The 19429-nt window shown below is 43.2% G+C and overlaps 1 long non-coding RNA gene across 1 annotated transcript in view; it reads right to left on the reverse strand.

Moving 5' to 3' along the window:
• Window positions 1-1084: 1084 nt before the first annotated feature.
• LOC117282706 overlaps window positions 1085-19429 on the reverse strand; it is a 169874-nt gene continuing 151529 nt past the window's right edge. The window contains exon 3 of the long non-coding RNA XR_004513573.1: window positions 1085-1211. This is a non-coding gene — a long non-coding RNA (uncharacterized LOC117282706). The remainder of the gene's footprint in view (window positions 1212-19429) is intronic.

The raw sequence follows: 19429 nt of genomic DNA on the forward strand, positions 1-19429 counted from the left end.
TGCTCCTTGGTTTCTGTCCGCAAGCGAACTATACCGACCGAGCGACGGTCGCTTGTCGGCGAAGTTAGTGCCAACTTTAGCCAATAGAGGGTGTGGCGTGGTCAGCGCAAAGAATCCCCACGGCCGTTAATTTCGGTTTTCTAGACCAGAGCCGCTATTTCCTTGAAATAGCTCCTCAATTATCCTCGCGCGGCTGAGTGGACCCCGTTCCTGATCCACTACTTCTCAGAAAATCTGATAATGCCGGGAATCGAACCCTGAACCTCTGAATCTGTAACCAGGAACTCTGACCACTAGACCACAGAGACGGTCAGGCCTAACTGCAAACAATTTTAAATTCACTCTACATCCGAGAGGAACGTCACCCTCCACCCGGCAGGTTCTCATTACCATATTTAAATTAACAACAATAAATATGCATGAACTACAGTAGGACACAAATCTCTGATAATCGAATTTAAACACTGTGTTTAAGTCTGTTTGTATTCCGGCTAACAGAGAGAAACCTCATTTATGCGGAGAAATGTTCGTCACAACTGAGCCTCACAGGACCAAAAGCAAGAGTTCCTATTCAGTCCTGTAGCTGGAGTGGCAAATGTACATTGCAATGAGCTCCTATTGGTTCACGGATATACAAAACTGTGGAGACTATATCCAGACTTTATTAAAGTTGCCATGGTTACGCATGGCCTTATGTAGAAATGAATTTCCTTTGATCTAATGTTAATTTAATTAGAAAATTGCAGCAGAAACGTAAAGATAAGTAAATTAAACTATTTTAAATACGAAACCACATGTTTCTGCCAAAAAGTACAATTATATTTTAGAATGAAATTCGTAAATACATTGAGAATGAAGAGGAAAATTTCGAAATAACATGAAATACAAAAGTGGATTTTTTCTGCTTGGAACTGATGGTGATGGTGGTCTGATGATGATGATGATGATGATGATGATGATAATAATAATAATAATAATAATGATAATAATAATAATAATAATAATGGTAAATTTTTACCTGTGCTTAATTAATTAAACATCATGTCGTGAAGACGTTTTGGGAAATGGAGGTATAACTCCACCATTCTTGACCTCGATGCCAGATGGAGATGAATGGTCAGCTTCACGCTCCTTGCCACTTTACCATCTGGGAAAAAGCCCTTGATACCCGTTTTATAGAAAGATGCTGGATCCTAGATTCCGTGTGTTCCCTGTGGAGTAAAGAAAAATATCTTTATTCTCCAGGAACTGAACTTCGGCCCTCCTGCTCGTAGTCGGTCGCTATACCTACTGAGCTGGCTCGAACCCGTAATAATAATTCAATTCAATTCTTTATTATTTATGTTTGAGCCAACAGCCGCAAGGCCAATTAGTCACAGCACAGTGCAGATACGTGTAGTTACATACTGGACAAGCACAATATAAAGTCAAAGACTAATTAAAGGTAAGCATTGGAGGAAACATATTAATGTATATAATGAAACAAACAAACAAAATAATAATAATAAGAATAATTTCATTATCACAAATCTAATTTGCTATTGACAATTGAGAAATGTAAAGTGTAGATATCTAGAAATAATAATAATAATAATAATAATATCGCATCATTGTCAATAAAAACAACTCACTAATTTTGCCTCTTAAGGCGCGTCCACATTACTCGTGCTCACCAGGCTTGTGCTTGTCGGGAGACTCGTCTGGCTTTTACCTGTGCTCGTAAATCTTAGTCCACACTACTTCAGTTGCTCGCCAGGCTTCGGCGCGTGAGGATCCGTATATTTACTCGTAGTGTGTATAGGCTGTAGTCGTATTTTGATTTATTGGCTATAGTTTTTAAATTAAAATTTAAAATTTGCTTGTCTCGTGACTTGTCATATCGTCCTCATTACTCGCCAGCATAATGAGTCACACGAGCATGAGCACGAGTAATGTGGACGCGCCTTAAGAGACACAAAAATGGCGACGGTGCAAACAGTTGATGATATGGCTATAGAAAGTAGAAGATAAAATTTATTAGATCTGATATCACCGCGCTTTGCTTGCTTTTACTTGCTCATAACCATAAACACGGACCCATTACTTAACTCCTGCCATATACACACGATGCAATTCCAACTGAAAGGACTGACTTTGCCAGTCTGCAAATATTTTGTGCTTTATACTACAGGGAGAAATTCGAAAGTTAAAAGTAATAATTTCCCACTTCTTAACAACATAAATTACACCATAATACGAACATACTACGGGCTTTGCATACTCGCAAGCCAATCATAATATCAGATACACAAGAAGTACAAATTAACACGTTCCAATTAGCACTTCTAATTAAGCACACTCCATGAAAATGATGACAGAAAGGTTAATTTTGGCAGATCCATTTACTGGCTGATTTAGTTAGTGGTTATCAGATTCTTACAGTCTCATGTGCAACACTCTTCTATAAAATTTTATTAAAATTTTTCTCTACATATTTCGACCAATGTTGGTCATCATCAGGTGTTAAAATTTTTGGGCGAGGAAACTCCTGTCTTTGTTTTTGTTTACGTTGTTAATATGTACATGTTCTTTCAATGCGCATGCGTGTTTAGGTTGGTGGGTTGTGTTCTGTCTTGTGTTGTGCTGCGTGTGTTATGGGAATTAGTATTGTATGTAACCAGCTCGTGCATCCCTCTACCGGCAAACTGCGTAACCAGGATCTCTCGCAGCAACATGACAATTATGGCGTACAGCGGGACAGTAACAAAAATGATATTAAATCCATGAAATAGTTAGAAATAATAATCCGCCACTATCCTACGTCGCCTAAGGGCGCTGAACTCAAGACCCTTGACTTTAGAAGATTTTTCCTAACCACTTGGGCGCACGGATACTGCAATGTTCTCTCTGACCTTAATGAAGAGCGTAGGTCAAGTATAACAGGGTAAATAACAATACTGTCACGTGATGGCGTGACTATAAACGGGGTTTTTATTCGTAATCGGATTTATTATATCGGTGGAAAGCCAGCGACTAACCGCTTGAGCTATGGCGCGGCCTCCAAAATGAATAAAAACGTATGTGAGTTAGGCAGGTCGCCACATACATACAGAACACAAACACAGACATCTATTCATCGAGTGGGATTCGAACTAATGGTCCCAGTGTTCGAGCGGGAGAAGACTGTTCATGTCGCAGACCGCGCAGCTACCTCGGCACTAGATGGAGACGAACGGTTGACTTCACGTTCCGGCCGCTTTATACATAAACATGTGCCAGATAAGACTCGAATTGAAGACTGAGTGGACAGCAAGGTCGGTGTGGGCGCTAAACTAAATCGGAAAATTTAGGCATTTTTAAGTAAATTTCACGATGCCGTATTTTATGAAATTCTTTTCGAATTTTTCTCGTGTTCCATACTGGCCAACACAGAAGCGTGATGATAGTAACAGACACATATTTTCGTAAGTTTTCTTCGCGAAGACACCAAAAAGCTCTGGGGATAAAGCACACCTTACTTGAAATATGAAAAATATATTTTAGTTGCCTTATGCTGTCGCTGGGAAACGTAGTGTACAGTGAGGTAGCCTCCTTCATCCTTATCAACTATCCATATTTTGTCTCTATGGGTTAATAACGTCGGAGTATATTACTTTGTAGGTTTAAGTACGGCACTTTGAAAGTTCTCTTTTATAACTCACTCTACGGGCTGTCGTTTGAGAGGCTACGAAGGTTATTTCAAGTACTTTTCTAGAACTTCACGCGACTCAAAATTAGCTAATTCGGTAGTGGTTTGGGCTGACGACAGCGCCACTTAAGTTGACCTCTCTAAAAACAGTTGAGTGACCTCAGAGCGCTGCTTCGCTGTATCGAGTAGACGCCCAGAGCTATGAAAAACTACATTTCTTGTACGGCATAACAAAAGGAACCAGACAAAACACTTCTCCAAAACAAAGATAACAGAGAAAATGAGAAGACAAGGAAAGAAATTATAGAAAGTGAAAGAAAGTGAAATACGAGAAAGAAAAAAGTAAAAGGAAGAAATACGCGGAAGGAAGAAAGAAGAAGATACGTGGTATACGAAAAGGAAGAAAAAAGAAAAGAAACAAATTAAGAGGGCAAAATTTTGAAATAAATCAAATAAGCCAAAAAGACAAAAGAGGAGGAAAAGGATGCATTAAAACTACGATCGTTTGATGTAGGACGTTGTGTATTCTGGACCACAGTTACCAACGTTTCGGAATAATCAGCAGACGTGATCTTCGAGGAAGGAGAAATGAGATGGAGTAATAGAAATACTTTGAAACGTTATTAAAAAACTCCGTGGCCTGTACTCCGCAAGCGAACTATGCCGACCGAGCGACCGCCGCTTGTCGACGAAATTAGTGCCGAATTTAACGGTTAGAGGGTGTCGCGTGGTCAGCACAACGGATCCCCACGGCTAGTAATCTCTGCTTTCTAGACAGGAGCCGCTATTTTTTTGAAACAGCTCCTAAATTATCCTCACGAGGCTGTCTAGGCCGCACCATAGCTCACCGTGGCGGCCCGGGTTCGATCCCAGGCATGGTCAAGTAGGATTTGTGGTGGACAAAGTGGCGTTGGGGTGGGTTTTCTCCGAGTATTTCGGTTTCCTCTGCCAATCTTCATTCCATAAAATTCATCTTCATAATCACCCGGGACAGGTACAATAGGCCAATCAGTGGCCGCCGTGCCGAGTGGACCCAGTTGGACTCCACCCCCCACTAAGGGAATTAATCCTCACGAAGCTGAGTAGGCCCCGTTTCACACCCACTATTTCTCAGAAAATCTGATAGTGCCGGAAAATCGAACCCGGAGCCTCTGAATCTGTAGCCAGGATCTGTGACCACTAGACCACAGAGGCAGTCAGGAACGTTATTAACGAGTAAAACAAGTTTCACGGCGGCATATCCCAGACGACCGTGAACTTGACGCTCAAATCCGTGAAAGCCTCAAATCCCACAAAGGAATATGATAAACTAATATATAATAAAGTTTATATGTTTTTAGTCTTATTGATATTTAATTAAAATTGCAATTTTACACAAGTAAGTAAAAGACAAAGAATTTCCGAAAGTTACTGCTATAACCATGATCCCTAGGCATTTGTGTCTCAAAAGGGGGTGCATCTGAAATTCTCTTAGTTCAGCGGGAAGTAGAGCTCAGTCCTGCGGTTGATTCTGAAGCGTTACACAATTTAATTGTTTTTATATTGTGCAAGGAAAAGCTTTTATCAAAGAAAATCCAATCACGACACAGCAAAGGGAGTTGAATGTAAAACGACTAGGCTTAAAGCCATGTACAACACTGTTAGTATACAAATGCGGGCTACATCCCTGGGGTTCCGCCATGGCATTACGGCATTCTGCACTCTGCACTCTGAAGCCGTCTTCACAAGAATTTCCTTGTGAGCTTAATGACCTCAAACTTTACAGACTTTTATTATTGCTTTTCTTGACTCTCTAATGAAAGAAATTCAGAAATGTGACATGTTAAAGTTTCCTTCTCAGTCCGCTGTGAATTATCGAAGTTTCCGAAGTCCTCTTTGCATATTACTAATAAAAAGAAACGAAGTTATGAAAACCATTAACATCTTAATGTTTTTAATTTGAGCTCCATTTCGCTACTTGTTGAGCTTAAAATGTAATTACTCGTCAACAGAGCCGACTTCTCCACACAAAAGTTTTAATTACTGAGAATTGATCACTCTAAACAAATATCTAGTTAAGCTAGTTTCTTGGGGTGGGGTGAGACTGATTCCACTTGGTACGTCGACCATTACTGGCCTATTGTACCAGCCCAGGATGAGAGATGATGAGCGTGGAGCAGTAGGTGGAATGAGAATTGGCAGGGGAAACCGAAGTATTCGGAGAAAACCTGCCCCAGCGCCACTTTGTCCACGACAAATCCCACTTGACCAGACCCCTTGCTCGAACCCGGGCCGCCGCGGTGGGAAGCCAGCGACTAATCGCTTGAGCTATGGCGCGGTCCCACAAAACTCCTAAATCAGATGTGTACATTGTAACAGGATGTTGAAATATAAAATCACGGAAGAAAAGTCCCGCTTAAGTATATCTGAATTTCCTATCGGCGTACGAATACCGGAAGTATGCGGAAATTCAACGTAATACATTTTTCGATGACGTAGCACTTTACGTCAATGAAGATCAAGCACTCCGCTTCCAATACTAGATGGAGCGCATTACATTACATTACGTGGCACAGGCTTCTCCCCGTATCTCTGCGGGTTCAGCATTCGTAACCAACCATTCTACTCAGCAATAACCAGCCCATGTTACACACGGCTGCCCCAGGCAGCGTTCTATAGAGACGAGGCAGTCGGGGCCCGAGAGGGACAACTATCGACCCGCCAACAAATGACAATCACAGAGCGACGGATAAACGCCGTAATGTATAGGGGCCCAACACGTGCCGCCCTTCCCCCCCCCCATCAACCCTCTCTGTCCCTTTCCAATATTTCAGGAACAAGCATTCTCTTCTGTTCACTCCTTCCGCGCTTCTGCGCTTCTGCTCACCGCTTCTTTGTCACCTTCCTCCATTTCTGTACTTTCATCGCTCATCTGAAGAGCCACATACAGAATCTGAAGCATTACGGTTCTATACAGAGTGTCCCAGGAGAGAAAGTCAATATTCTGGGAGGTCACACTTTCGGTCATTATAAACAGAGAGAAGTGTGTATATGTATACGTGTCCTATACCTAACGGGTTCCGAGATAGAGCGATTTCACTGTGCAGTACACTGTACACTGCACAGACGAGCAACACGCCATGTCCTCACAGGAGTTGCACCGAGATAGAGCTATTTCACTGTGCAGTACACTGTACACTGTACAGACGAGCGACACGCCATGTCCTCACACGAGTTGCACCGAGATAGAGCTATTTCACTGTGCAGTACACTGTACACTGTACAGACGAGCGACACGCCATGTCCTCACACGAGTTGCACCGAGATAGAGCTATTTCACTGTGCAGTACACTGTACACTGTACAGACGAGCGACACGCCATGTCCTCACACGAGTTGCACCGAGATAGAGCTATTTCACTGCGCAGTACACTGTACACTGTACAGATGAGCAACACGCCATGTTCTCACATGAATAGCAAAGTGCACTGATGTTGACGGTGGAATTTTCGAAAATGTGTTATGCTAGGTAAACTGTACCAACTCTGTCACCTGAACAATAAATACCGGTATTAGAAACAGTACGTAATATCTCTTTCTTATCAACAAATTTGGAACTGTACATTGAATAGCTGTACCTCTGAAACTGAACTCAATAGTTTTCATAAGTCAAAGTCAAAGTCACATTGCGACTGACGGCCACTCAGTCAGTAAGTCTTGGTGGGGCTCATGACCAGATATTTATTACTGTTTGACAGTTACGGTCTTGTTTTTGTGGGGCGCCCTCTCTGATGTGAGGACGAGATGTCTTTTGTATATGCTGCTGGTCCTTGCCAGCGCAGTCTCTCTCGGGTCTGAGTCCCTTGGTACTCGAGACCATATATTGCTGTCTCAAATTTGAGACTTCCTAGCAGTTGCTCGTCGTTATATAGCTTCGGAACGGACATCATAGAAAACACTTCTCTCAATAGTTCTATTGTTGCATAACGTAGATATGGCACGTACCACGTAGAGAAAGCCGTTGCTCAACTCTTAGCGTGAGATCATGTTTGTTTGCGAAACAGTTACTCAGTAACGGTTGCTGTATATTTTCTTATTCCGCGGTCGTTGTCTAGCAAGGGGTCTATATGCCACAATATAAAAAATACTTCAGTGAGGGTTAGTAAAATTATTTTTAACGGGTTATAAACGTCAATTTCAAGCAAATTTTATGGTCACTCCCAGTCTTCCTTCCCCCGAGATACTTCTGTCCTCACGAATGTGGGATATTTATGTACCAATTGTAAAGGTTTAGTTTATTTTTCGAAACCTTGTGCCTTGTGCCAATGTAAACCTCAATAAAGACTCAAATTCACAGAAATAAAGTCCCAGCCGAAACTGGTATTACGCGTATGCTATAAAAATTTCTGCGCATTCGAAATTACACAGAGCGCAATTTCCGCAGCTGCTGACTGTCGCAGTAACAGCGCAGTTCCGTGTCGAAGTCAGGTACGCGGCAACATACACATTTCATGTTCACCGCTCTGGAATAGAACACAAAACTTCATAGGCCTAAATCAGAACCAAGAAAAATCAACGGCCAACTTTATCAGGCGGGGTCCTTCTTATGTAGGTTACGGACCTCACGACCGAGGAAACTGTGTTCGTGTCCCATCAGGGGCAATAAATTTATCTCCTCTATGCAACTTCCAAGGGGACACACGGTAGTGTAGTTGGCTGGGGCAGTATACTACCAGCAGGAAGATTTGCGGGTTCGATTCCCGATAAGGTCATGGGATTTTTCAATCGACCGAACCCTTCCAGCCGCACTATGGCCCTGGGGTCGACTCAGCCTCTAACAGAAATGAGTACCAGGAATCTTCCGGGGGGGGGGAAGAGCGGCCGGCGCGTAAGGCTCTCAACCTTACCGCCATCTCTAAGCCGATTATCTAGAAAATGTGGGAGCCTCGATGTCTCACAACCATATGGGCCTCCAAGGCCTGTTACAGGGACAGCTTTACCTCTTACATTAAATTTAATTTTCTAATATGTTTAATGTTTAATAACAAGAAACGTAAAAGGTAAATTTTCCCCTGTGCTTTAATTAAACAGTATGCCACGAAGACGTGTGGAGTGGAGGTATAGCTCCACCATTGTTGACTTCGGCACTAGATGAAGTTTAGTGGTCATCTTCACGACCCGGCCACTTCACTGTCTGGAAAGTAGTCCGGTACGGATTGGATTGGAAGCGGTGTGGGCCCCAGAGCCGGTCTCGATGCTGTGGAGAAGAAAACAGTCTTGCCTTGCTAGGAATCAAACCCTGGTCGTCCAGCCACTAACCCGTTGCTATAAAGATTAAGTTATTCCAACTCTAAATATTTAATAATGTCATGCCATTGTTAGTTTTATAATGAAACTATTGAAGTACTGAAAAGTGGGTCTGAACCTTGAACTCTGGGAACGTAAACCCATACGTCCTTTCTTACGACAAGCCTCGGTCGGGTAAATTGCAGCTGCTCCTCGCCAGCACAGTCATTCTTGGTTCCGTGTCCCGCGGGACTCATGGCCACATTTTTCTCTCTTCGGGCTCTGGAAATCGTGAAACTGTCTGAACCTGTAACGATCTTGACTTAAACATTTTCGACTTACCGCCCGTTTTCGGGAACGTACGATGTCCGGGGCACGACTCATGTATCCGAGAAATAGTATCCAGTACCTATGAAACTAGTTTCGTTTCTTTGTTTTGGAAAATAAGTGTATGTACAAAAATGGCTTAGGCAATGCATGTAGCATTTTTATAAACATCTTATTACCAATTGTCAATAGATTTTCCGTCAAGTGCAACAATATATATTTTGGTCACTTATTTATCTCATCTGCCTTACATGTTTCGGTTCCAAGGAACCATCTTCAGAGGCACTTACAACAAATCATGAAAACACTGGCACAGCTCAACATCCACAGTATGTAGTTATTTGTGGAAACTATTACATATATCGGAGTGTAAAGCACAACACTTCCCAGTATCTTGAATGCAGGTATAGCACTTGCATCTAAAAAAACCACCCTCAAACCGAGTCGTCAACGTTAAAATTTAAAGTTAAAAATTAAAAAACGTTCAAGTAGAATATTCAGGCTCCTTCTTGGTGAATCGTCCCTATGGGGGGAGGCGTCAGCACGGGGTTGTGTGGGCTTGTGGTCGGGTGTATCTTACGCGATGTGTATTGTGTACTATGTGTTGTGCTTTACACTCCGATATATGTAATAGTTTCCACAAATAACTACATACTGTGGATGTTGAGCTGTGCCAGTGTTTTCATGATTTGTTGTAAGTGCCTCTGAAGATGGTTCCTTGGAACCGAAACATGTAAGGCAGATGAGATAAATAAGTGACCAAAATATATATTGTTGCACTTGACGGAAAATCTATTGACAATTGGTGATTAATAGTGTAACGGACCAAAATGAAACAATTCAAAAAAAAAAAAAATCTTATTCTTTCATAGCGGTCACCCATCGATGTTTGACCATCTCTCTTAACTCTAAGGATGTACTGTTATTGTTCTGTACATGTACTTCTTTTTCTTTTCCTTTAATAATTTTAGGAATTTTGTTTGTGACGCAACAGACGCCTTGCAAAAGCCTCTCTCTATATATATATATATATCCTTAAGAGCTCTGTAACTAGCTTTGAGTATTCTTTTTTCGCTGTTCTTAGACAAAATGTCCATCATTGTTGCCCTTTGGTTTTCCTACAATTTACAATCCCTGAAGACATGTTCCTCTGCTTGCAACCCGTCATCACAGTTATATGTACAACGCCTGCATTCTTGTGGCGAAATGTAGAACTAGTTGCTTTCGAAGACCCTAGCTGACAAGAATTCGTCGGTAACACAGTAGTAGAAGCTGTGCGCGACGCATGCGCAAAAATAGCTAGATGTTTACTGAAAGCGTTTACCTCAATTTATTTCAGGAAATGTGAATGACGCTACTAATGTAGAAACATATATGCTCAGTTCGGAGAGACAGTGAAGTCAAGTCATCTCTGTTCACATTGGACAGCGAGAGTTGCTCACCTATTGGGTGAAAAGCTATCCCTGTAACAGGCCGTGGAGAACCTTAGGGTTGTGACAGGGCGAGGCTTCCATATTTTCTAGACAATCGGCTATTCTCTCTATCCTTAGCGAGATGAATCCAGTCCACATTCATCCATGTTGTTTTTTTTTCAGATCAATTTAAATATTACCCTTACATTTATGCCTAGATCTTCCTAATGGTCTCCTTCTTTCAGGCATTCTTATCGAAAGTCTGCAAGCACTTCTTTCTCGCGCTTTCTATATACCCTGCAAATCCGGCGTCCTTGAGTTAATCATTCTACTAATATCTGGCGTGAAGTAAAATTTATGAAGCTCATTATCACAAATTTTCTCAAGGCTTCTGTTATCTCTCCACTCTTAGCTCTTAATATTCTCCTCAGCGGTCTCATGTTAGGCACCATGCCCTTTTCCTTAACGCGAAAAATCAATTTGTGTGCACGAACACTGCATTACCGACGTTTCCACAGATTATACTCTTCTTCGTGGAAACAGTTCTAGTTTTGCTCCATAGAGGGAAGAAGTTGGCTGTACTATCACGTCACGGCGGATCCATCTGTGGGAAGAAATGTTCAGTTGTGTATTACCGCGTTAGAAATTATTTCCTTGTGTTTCTACCCGAGGGAGCAGCTGTGTTGTTCCTTGAAACCTCACGGCATTAGTGCCAGTTCATATTCTCGTATCTTCTGTCTGTAAGAACATTTTCAGCCGGTAATCAACAGTAACAATGATTATCAATATTACAATAGTAAGAAATAAGTCACCAAGGTAATGAACAAAGACAACTGAAACCAGTTTTTCCACAGCAACGAATAGTGACTAATAATTATACCCACTGTAACCAATAGCACTATTACTATAATCACTATAACCAATAATCATAGGGGGGAAAGTAGCGACATCAATCAATAGTAACCACAGCAAAGGCCCCCGCCATAGCTCAAGTGGTTAGTCGCTGGCTTCCTACCCGGGCGCCCGGGGTTCGATCCCGGGTCTGGTAAAGTGGGATTTGTAGTGGACAAAGTGGCGGTGGGGCAGGTTTTCTCCGAGTACTTCGGTTTCCCCTGCCAATCTTCATTCCACCAATTGCTCCACAATCACCCTCACCTATCATCTGGGGCTGGTACAATAGGCCATAAGTGGCCGCAGTACAAGGGACTTAGTCCCATCCCACTAGCAATAAAAAAATAAGATAGGGAACCAAGGCCGATGTGAAGGCTCCCACGGCCGTCAGAGAGAAAAATACGGCAATTAGTCATGTGGGACTCAGAACCAAAAATCGCTCTGCTCGCGAAGACTAGAAGCAATATACCAACCAGCCAGCTCAATCATTCTTCAGAGAGAGCGCGCTTGAGCACTGTGTTCGTGTCTTGTCACTTGATAGGTGAGCAATGAAGGGACTGTCGGGGGGGGGNGTAGGGCTCGACTGGACTGGAATAAAGGAATTTTGTTTTGGCTCAGGTAGTAGTTGCTAATCCAGGCTCTTACCACGTCTCTAATAGTTCTGATTTCCTGCATTCGTCACAGCCCTCAATAGTAGGGCCTTGCACAGTGTGTGAGTTGAGGAGAGGACGAATTAGTGAGTGAGTGCTCGCTCAAGCAACCCCAGCAGAGGTAGGAGGGGCCAGTAGCATGCAGATCCTTCCTCTCGTCGAAGAAGAGGCCCCATTTCAAAACATGTAAAAGTCTTAAAAAGAAAACTCCTTGACGGGACTCGAAACCAACAATTATTGTACTGGCGATATCCAGCGGTAATTTAACCGGCCGAGCGACCTAAATTGTCAGCTACAAGAAACGGCTACTCTCTCCAAGAAAATAGTCGAGAAACATAGAAATATAGACGAAAGTGACTGGTGCTTCTAAGTGGGATTTTGTCGTGTATAGAATCAACGTGTTAAGAAATGGGCACAAGAAAAACTGAGGCAGACTTAAAGTGAACAGATCAAGGCTGTGGGCAACTTGTGGTGATTGCCCTTATGTATTGCCCTCAATACTCTAAACTGAAGACCATTCACCCCTTTTTATGTGTTGTTTATGGGGCGATAAAGTGTGAAGTCAAAGAGCACACGGACAAAATACGAGTAACAGCATGGAAACAGACATATCTGTAATATAGCAGTGAATTCACCGAACACAAAGAAAAATGTAATTAGTAGGAAACTCGGCTTCGAAATGAGTCTGTTAAACTACTTTATTTTTTGCTCTACAACTACGCTATAACGTAGCGGCCTCTGTAGTCTAGGGGTAACGTTCCCACCTCATGACTCAAGGTACGCGGGTTCAAACCCGGCGGAGGTAGTGGAATTTTTAAGGGAGGAAAAATTCAGGGAACAAGTCCTCCGGGAGGGACTTTAAGCCGTGGGTCCCGTGTCGTAGCTTTACGGCACGTAAAAGATCCTCATGTCTCTAGGAGACCTCTGAGAAAAATTAGGCAAAAGTTTCCGGCCCAAGTAGTTTCCAATGCCTCCGGTAGATGGGGAAGTTATCGGGTACCAATGCCAGAAGAGGGCCGACCTTGCTGGCAGAAAGGGGAGATAGCGAGCACCAGTACTGGAAGGGTATGGCGACTGTAGAAATTAAAGGGGGATGTATAATAGACTACTAGTCGCGGTGCATGGGGAAACCCACCCCTTCTGATACTGAATACTGAATAACTGACGCTATTGCGTGCTCGTCTATCGTGATTGTACTCAGTCTAGTCATTTATATACATCCCATATGCCATGAGGTACTAACCTCGTTTATAATGTGAGAAATACATACATCCACTCCCCCTACGCCTGCATGGCACAGTGCTTAATTAGGTAAGCACGGAGACAATTTTACCTTTATAACCGAGAAACAATGGGAACTGAATACAGAAGTGTTAAGAATTACGGCGACGAAAGGTTTAGAATTTTAATTGTTATTAAAATAATAATATATATATATGATTTCAACGCAGTGTAAGAATGGAGGTATAGCTCCACCTTTCTTGACCTCGGTACTATATGAATGTGATTGTTCAGCTTCACGTTCCTGCAGCTTTAAAATTCCTCCACTACCCATTGACTAGGAGGCTGGGTGGGGGTCAGAGCCGGTCAGAAGTCTGTGCCCCTGCCGGAAATCGAACCTTGGACATCCCGTTCCTCCACTGAGGAGGCGTACACACAAGCAGGATGCCCAGTAGCTACATGGAGGCCTCCTTTACCATACGAAGGACTGCACAAACATACCGAAAATTGAAACAGGTGAGGAGACTTGCCTGTCCATCCCCGAGGTATTTATCTGATCTATATGCTTCATCCATCAGCATACCGTATCGGCTTCTGGTTACTGGCTGCCGGTAACAACGTCGTAAGTCGCAGAGGCTAAGAACGTTTCCTGCAGCTTATAAATTAAAGCTATCCCTGTAAGAGGCCGTGAAGGCCCATACGGTTGTGAGACGTCGAGGCTCCCACATTATCTAGACACTTGACTCAAAAATGGCGGTCAGGTTATCAGCCTTACGCGCCGGCCGCGCTTTACTCCCAAGGAAACTTATTTAATTAATTCCTGGTACTCATTTCTGTTAGAGGCTGAGTTGACCTCAGGGCCATAGTGCGGCTGGAAGGATTAGTTCAACTGAAAAAAATCCAATGACCTCATCGGGACTTGAACCCGCGACCTTGCGCCTTGTAGCGTAGTGCCTCAACCAACTACGCTACCGCGTCCCCTTCCTGCAGCTTATATCTAAACAAAATCGTCTAACACTCAGACTTTACCCATCGTGCGGTATTCTTAAGAACACAACGTTTCGGCAACTGTATCTGTTTCCATCCTCATGTCAAGGGGAGGAAACACATACTGTATTGGGTCTCTTAAAAAGAAACTCCAGTGATTAAGGCTAGCTCTTTTTACCATGTTACAAGGCGTCATACCGCAGACAGTGATATTCAAACAAGAATTAGCTACATTCCTTTTCGGCCATCGTCCTGCATTGCCTATAAGCTGCACTGAATGATCTGACATCGATGAAATCGGATATAAACCGTTCTTGTCCTGAGGACATGCAGAAGCGTAAAACGGAAACATCCGTGTTGCGGCGTCAGATGATACAATGTCTCCGAGGGAGTGGTAATGTGGCAGTATTATTACCACCCAGACGTGAGGCAGGTGGCGGGAACAAAAACCCATAAGGTGCTAATGTGTTGGCAGGTGCCCGCTAGCTTCCTGTGGGGGAAATATGAGCACACTTCCGGAAATGGGTAGATGAGTACGCGAGTTCGAGACTCTGGTGAGGCAGGCTCTTTATAGTAATGAGACAAAACAGGAGAAGCAGTGGGTGACTTTACGACGCTGTCAGTAAAGGTAAAGATTTCCCTGCACATAACTAATTAAGCACTATGTCATGAAGGCGTATGGCGTATATAGAGAGTGTTTCACGACTTCAGGGCATAACTGCAGGAGGTGATTTCCTGGGTCTTTGTGATCAAAAAAGTTCATATAAGCATGTGTCCGATTTTGGACGGTTACGGAGTTATGACCGTTTTTTCATTCCCGTACACGCCCTCGTGGGAACCGCGTCTATCATCTGACGGGTCGCTATTTTTAGTCAGCTACAGACAGAGAGTTCTCGTTATCTCGACACTTGAGAGCTACCTAAGGCGTGGTGGGTTGGTATGTACCCGCGCGGTTCACAACCGAGCAGCAGCCTGTGTTGCGGCCGGCGGTGGCATTTTCGAAAATCAGCTTTAAGCACCAATCAATTCAAAGTAAAGGCAATTTCACGAAGTTAACTTTACATTCATACTTTAAATGTATCATGTATTATGCTGGTTTATTATTTTGTTCCGTTTATTGTCAGTAATCGTTACCTTCTGTTCTGAGTTTAAAACGGTCATAACTCCGTAACCGTCCAAAATCGGACACATATTTATATGAACTTTTTTGATCACAAAGACCTAGGAAATCACCTCCTGCAGTTATGCCCTAAAGTCGTGAAACACCCTGTATAGATCCACGTTTTCCTGACCTCGGTAGTGGTTGGAGATGAGAGGTCAGCTTCACGCCCTGGCCGTTTTTCCCCGGAGAAAGAGCCCCCTGGTACACGTTGGTTAGTGAGCTGGGTGAGCCCCCGAGCCGGTCTGGAAGACATGGAGAAGTAAAAATTCTTGCCCCTACCGAGACTTGAACTGTGAACACTTGGCCAGATGTAGTGGCTGTCTGTAACAATGAAACTTAACAAGAGAAGCAGTGGATGGGGAGGTGCATTGGGAGACGTCAGGACGCCGTCAGTAGCTACGGAAAATAGCATCAAACGACGGGATGACTGATAAAAGACGAATTGAAAAGCATTTATAAAAAACCGGTCGTGGCCTATTCGAAATACTATGGCAACATATTTGCCTGTAGAGACTGAGTAAACCAAGAAACACTTCTTTCAGGATGGCCAAAGTCAGGGTCGGTATTTGAGCTGAGGATCTCCAAAATACGAGTGTACAGCAATCGCTAGGGAAGTTGATTTCGACCCGCGTGCCGCCTGCCTTTGCCAAGCGCGTCTGAACTACTGAAAAGAAGAATGCTCACATAAAATAAAATATTCATTTGCCCAAAACTGAAATTAATAACAACACTTTGTCATGTTTCTGCCTTAAAATAATTTCAAAATTCTTTACAGAAAAGATATTATTAAAAAAAAGTGTATTAGAGCCGGGATAGCCCAGTCGGTACACTAACTGAGCTAAAGGCTGGACGATCGGGGAGTGGCAGTCAGATTTCCTGCAACGGCAACAGTTATCTCTCCTCCACGAGGTCCACACCGCCTCTGAGTCCCAACCCAGCATACTATAAGATGGGTACCGGGGGTCGTTTTTCTGGTGTTAAAGCGGCAGTGACGTGAAGCTAACCACTCATCTCCATCTAGTGCCGAGGTCAAGAAAGGTGGAGCTATATCTACACTCCCTCATACTCCTTGATGCCGTGTTGCTTAACTAAGTAAAGGGACAAATTTACTCTCTTTTCACCTTTAACAATATATATATTCCTGTCACGCCAGAAGGAAAAAAGATTTTAATCCTAGTGCCATTGCTAATTTACGGGGACTCGGAAATTGGAACCAGGAATTACTTTGCTGGCGAAGGCCAGAAGAAATTTACCAGATCAGACCAGACAAGAGAAAGAGAGGAATGAGGTAGAAATATTCAAGGAACAAAGGAATGGAAGAATGAAAATGGGGGAATTGTTTTGAAATCAAGAAACAGAAGAAATTGAGAGGACTGAGGGTACGACGGAATTAGCATAAGTGCCTAATTATCATTATGTCTAATTTACAAAATCCACATCAATCTATTTTTTTCTCCTTGGCACTACAGCCCCAGTGGGCCTAGGCCTACCTCCATGAACTTCTCCGTTCACTTCGGTTTTTCTAGATCTTACACATTCGGTAGGACTCCTTGGGCGGGTGATCAGCTCGTGGCAAGGCCTCTACCTGTACACAAACACAGAAAAACGCACACAAACATCCATGCCCTGAGTGGGATTCGAACCAACGATCCCGATTTCCAAGAGAGCGAAGACAGTACATGCCTTAGACCGCTCGGCTACCGTGACCGGCAATCTAACTGTTACATACTGATAATTTATTTAACGCCACTAAGCAAGTGAACTTGTTACGAAGTGTCGAATTAGACGGCAACATGCATGTGTCTGGAATGAGCCCTTCGTGATCTACTTCAAGGTAGCAACTAGTCGTCTGCCCGAAGAAGCCAAGACAACTGCAAGAAACTTCAGTCACAAAGGTCGCCCACTGCGATGTGACACCATTTTGATACCATCAGAATATGTTGCTAGAACAGAATTACGTCACGATATGACTCGCTCCTCATGTCTGTACTGCCAAAATGCAACCAGTTTCATTCAGCCAATATTGTAGCATGCAGCCCAGTTGCTAGGCAACCACAGCGAAATAAAGAGCCATACAACAGCTTTTGCTAGGAAATGACGGTAACACACTCATACAATAATATAAAACAGAATTACTGGGAGTTTGGACTCTTTCCATTATCCGGAATTTTAGGTAATAGGAGACACGTCGTTTCGGAAAATGGATCTGTTTCCGTCCTCAGGTGAGAAAGGAAGACATCTACTCAGTTGGGCTAATCTCAATCACTGGACAACTCCTGTCAGATTTACCCAGCTATTTCAACATATAGGACTAGCCTAGTTCAGTGGGCAATAACAAGAAACCATAAAATAAAAATTGTGATAGAGCACGCACATGTGTGGAACTAGGATAGAAGAGGAGATAGAAATTTGTGCTAGAAACCTAGCTGACAATAGATAAAAGCTGCTTGAAGCGGTGTTCTCTGTGCAGTCCGTGGCGAGGCTATATAATGAGGCCCAACTATCATTAGCAGAGAGTGTTGAGACAACAGTGAGATGAGTAGGAGGTTGGTGTGAGACGGCCACAAGCCTGAAAGTCAGTGAGTTAATGAGTTAGAGAACTGCTGGGGTTCAGTCCTTGGGAGCTGTTGCTGTTAGAAACTGGCAGGTAAGTCACGGGGACAGTTCGGGAACCCGCAGGAAGGGGAACGTCCGTCATTGGAAGCCGTTACCTGGCAACAACTTTTGAAAAGACAGCAGACTGAGAAGACTTCATTGCGTGTTGTTGTGAATTGTAGAGAGTGGATTAGCAATAGCACTATAGTTAATTGTTGTTACATGTTGTGTGTATAAGCCTTCAATAAATCCAACTTCCAATCCAAACCCCTTCTATAATCACGCCATAGAACCGTGAAAATATTTTTGATATGGTTAGTATCGTCTATCTGGTCAGTAAGATGCATCCTTCTGGCTGTGAGCTGTACCAAGTAGCCTAATGTTGGTAATGCTGACTATAGTACGCATATAGTTGTACATGAACCTAACATTTGTGAAACAGCGTGTAGCAATGTTCTCACCTGCTCCACACAGTAATGTCTATTGCCAAGCAACCAGCAGTAAGTAAAGCCCCTGGGGTCAAAATGCTGTTCCAGGACGGATTATAGCTTACGACCATTGGGGGTGGGGTGGGAGGAAGGTTGGTAACAATCGAACAACATCGGAAACAGGTGATTCACAAACCGAACACAAAAATTGGAGGGAGTAGATTTTATCTATCGACCCTCGGTCATCACAGCATTGAAACAATTATTTAATACAGACCAGAAGGTGACCTGCACAAATGGGTCTAGAGACAAGAATTCTCACAGAGTTCCGTATGAAGACGTGCGTTTGTTCCCGTGTACAGTACACTTTAGTGTATCAACGCAAAGAAATTATACAATATCTCCAGATGTAACTTCTATCAATTTTAGCACTTTCGATGTAAGTCGCTGAATGTAATTAGAGTGTCTAAGTTAAGGAGGACGATATGGACAGGGCATGTAGCACGTATGGGGAGAAGAGGAACGCATATAGGATACTGGTGGGAAAGCCAGAAGGAAAGAGACCACTAAGACGATCAAGACATATGGGGGATAGTGTTAAAATGGATGTTAGAGCGATAGGATGTGTTGATATTGATTGGATTGATCTGGCTCAAAACAGAGACCAGTAGAGGGCTCTTGTGAACGCGGTAACGAACCTTCGGGTTCCATAAAATGCCGGGAATAACTTCAGTAGCTGTACAATTGGTAGCTTCTCAAGAAGGGATCAGCTTCATGAAGTGAGTTAATGTGAGTTAGACCAGGTCTGAGCTAATTTTCGTTTAC

Source organism: Cryptotermes secundus, unplaced genomic scaffold (assembly GCF_002891405.2).
Source record: "Cryptotermes secundus unplaced genomic scaffold, Csec_1.0 scaffold81, whole genome shotgun sequence".
Taxonomy (NCBI): Eukaryota; Metazoa; Arthropoda; class Insecta; order Blattodea; family Kalotermitidae; genus Cryptotermes; species Cryptotermes secundus.